This window comes from Papaver somniferum, unplaced genomic scaffold (genome assembly GCF_003573695.1).
Source record: "Papaver somniferum cultivar HN1 unplaced genomic scaffold, ASM357369v1 unplaced-scaffold_46, whole genome shotgun sequence".
In the NCBI taxonomy this organism is placed as follows: Eukaryota; Viridiplantae; Streptophyta; class Magnoliopsida; order Ranunculales; family Papaveraceae; genus Papaver; species Papaver somniferum.
The window spans coordinates 213,326-216,527 of record NW_020647193.1 but is presented as its reverse complement, the minus strand read 5'-3'; the positions used below and the strand labels follow the sequence as shown (position 1 = coordinate 216,527).

The window sequence follows — 3,202 nt, the reverse complement described above, 5'->3', positions numbered from 1 at the left end:
TTAAAAACGTAACATCAACAAAAACGGCTCTTTGTAACGGTTTTTGCAACAGTTATAAGCGTTGCAAAGCCGATTTTTTTTATAATTCTCCCTTATTCATCATTTGTAACCCTTTGAGCATAAATGAAATCAACTTTTGAGCGTGTTTCCAACATGATGAGCGGCTAATTGTCTCGTAACCAAGGAAATGGATGAAGCTATTCACACATGAACAATGGGTAAGTATTTCATTTTCTCTAATATTTAATTATAATTCACTCAATCACTGCTTTTGCAGAGTTCTTAAAAGTTTACATAATTTTCTTCATTAGTTGTGATTCAATTTGATAGGTTATGCTTTGGTTAGATAATATATGCTTAGGGGATACAATTAATTTTTGAGAATATGTTTGATTATTTGTGGATTAAGAAATAAAGGATTAAAAGGATAATTAGAGTTATGAAATATTTGACATCATTCATGTGTAATAGTGGATTCTAGTGTCTTGGTTATTTTCCAATAACTTGAAATCAATTTTGAGTTAAGTTTTCTATATTTTTAAGTTCTATTAAGTCTAGAATTCATTGCCTTCACAAGCCTCAACGAACTCTTTACAACAACATCATTGAAAATACCATCAATTTTTGGCCGCCGCCGCGGGCTTGTCTTTAGGATAGAGTTTTTAGATTTATTTTTTTTTAGTTTTTTTTGTTCTTCTTTACGTTTTTGGGTTTTGGTCTTTTCCTTTCAGATTTTGGGAATTTGGAGCGAAAAAATTTTTGCCAAAGCTTTTGGCGAATATTTAAAGACTTGAAGTAAAAGGCAAAGCGAAAGGAGCTAAAGAAGAAGAATTTTCTTTTTATTTTATAGAAAAAGAGAGAGAAAAAAAAGAGTGTTATTTTATTAGATTGTATTAGGAATTCTTTTTATTTTGTATTTTTCTTTTTCTTTTTGCACTTTATTTTTTGGACCTTTCTTTTGGACTTTGGACATTAATTTTTTTAAACCCTACGGAAGGGTAGATTAAATATTAAACTGTTTGCAGAGAAGGACGGTGATTACGATATCACCTCGGCCCCTCGGGTTCGTACACAACATAGGAGTTGTGGCCCGAGTCGACGACAACGGTTCATACCCCGTCTGGAACAGGAGGTAAGTTTGTCGAAACACTCGCGAATCCCCTTTCAGCGAGTTACTGTATTCCTTCGTTTGCATATATGCTGAGGAACTGAAAAACGACTGTTTTAAATTCCTGGTAAAGGGCAAGGACTGGCCATACAAGATAAGGGTTCGGATTTCATCACCGTTTTCTTCTTGCCTGCCTTAGGAAAACGAAACCAAACGCGAACCTAAGATTTAAATTTTGGAATAGAACGAGACCTATAGGGTATCGAGCTTAGTAGGAAAGTCGTTCGAAAAATATTGGTTACTCTTTTAGCATACTTCGAAGTTCATGATGGTTTCTGTGAGTTGAATTCATGACTGCGCCGCCTTGTGATAGCGGTGAGGCCTTGGGTATCAGAGCTCCACTGAGCTTCCCTCTCCTCAATTCAACTTACTTTGACTCGGATTTATTCCAGAGGGGTTTTCTTAAATTGTAACGAATTCCCTTTCGAAGGATTAGAAGTTGGTCTAGAAACAATCTAAGTGGAGCCATCATGCTTTTTGTTTGCTAAAATTCAGTAGGTTTACTGTGGTGGAGTCAGCCTTGTTTGTGTTTGCATATAACTTCCCTTCCCTTTTAGGGCTTTTCGTTTTAGTTTTGTTTTTCTAGTGTATGCCCGAGGTCATTAGAGAACGGGCTTGGAAAAGAAACACTCTAGGTCGTCTGATTAGTGATAAACCTAGTAGTTCTTCTTGTGAAGGCGGGGAGCTCGAAGACTCTTCTTTAGAGAGCCCCGTTTTTGGAAACTTCAGTTTTGAGAATCTGCTTCTTTGTGAAGAAAGTACTCCTAGTCCTTTGGTAGTGCCAGAAATGGCAACTTTAAAAGCTTTATTGAACCCAACTAGGATCTCTCGTCCGTCTTGTATCAAGTTAGCTGAAACCGAAGAAAATTATGAACTCAAACCTGGGACTTTACAGATGCTCCCAAACTTTTTAGGAAAAGAGAATGAGAACCCCTATTTTCATGTTAGGGAATTTGAGGAAGTATGTAGTACTCTGAAAATTAAAAACCTTAGTGATGATGCACTGAAACTTAGGTTATTCCCCTTTTCCTTAAAACATAAAGCCAAATCTTGGCTGTATAGTTTGGATTCTGAGTCAATTGAAACCTATGAACAACTTACATCTGCCTTTATACATAAGTTTTTCCCAAGGCAAAAAACATCGTCTATTAGGACACAAATTTGTACTTTTGCTCAACAAGAGGGAGAATCTTTATATAGATATTTAGAAAGGTTCAATGAATTAATATCTCAATGTCCTCATCATGGTTTAGAGAAGGTTAGGTTAGTTCAGATGCTTTACGAGGGTTTAAATTATTCAACAACAACCATGGTTGAGTCCTTATGCACAGGTGGGTTTGAGAATAAAACTGTTGATGAGGCGATCCCATTTTTGAATGAAATCGCCAATAAGACCCAACAATGGGAAAATAATAGGGAACCACAGAAAACAATTCTTCTAAGTAGAGGAAATGTCAATAGGGTAGAAGGATCCTATGAGTCAGATGCTAAAATAGCAGCCATAGCCAAAAGGTTAGAAGCGTTGGAATTAGGTCATTCTAGTGGTACTAGTGGTAGAATAAAGCCTTTTTGGGAAGACCATACTGTTGAATAGAAAGCCAATGCTCTTTATAACAACACTAGATTCGATAACCGTCATAAGTTTGACCCTTATTCAGAAACCTATAACCCTGGATGGAGAAACCATCCCAACCTTTCTTGGTCTAAGGGCCAGAATCAAGGTCAGTCTAGTAACTCTCAAGATACCCCAGGTTTTGGCTATCCTAAGAATCCTTCAGCCCCGGCACAGTTTCAGAACCCTTCGGATAAGAAGATTATGAGTTTAGAAGAGTCTCTTGCTTTGTTAACTCGTAAAACTATGCAGTTTCAACAATCTATTGCTCAAGGTTTAGAAGAAAATAAGAGAATAGGTCAGGCTAACTCTCAGGCTATTTCCCAGTTGAAAACCCAGGTTAGTCATATAAATGAGTCTTTAAGATAAAGAGGTAAGTTTCCTAGTCAAACTCAACCAAACCCTAGAGGAATTAATGAAAT

The 3,202-nt window shown here is 36.6% G+C and overlaps 1 pseudogene; it reads right to left on the bottom strand.

The window, feature by feature from the left end:
• Window positions 1-2,319: 2,319 nt before the first annotated feature.
• LOC113342713 lies at window positions 2,320-2,419 on the bottom strand (annotated as a pseudogene).
• Window positions 2,420-3,202: the final 783 nt, after the last annotated feature.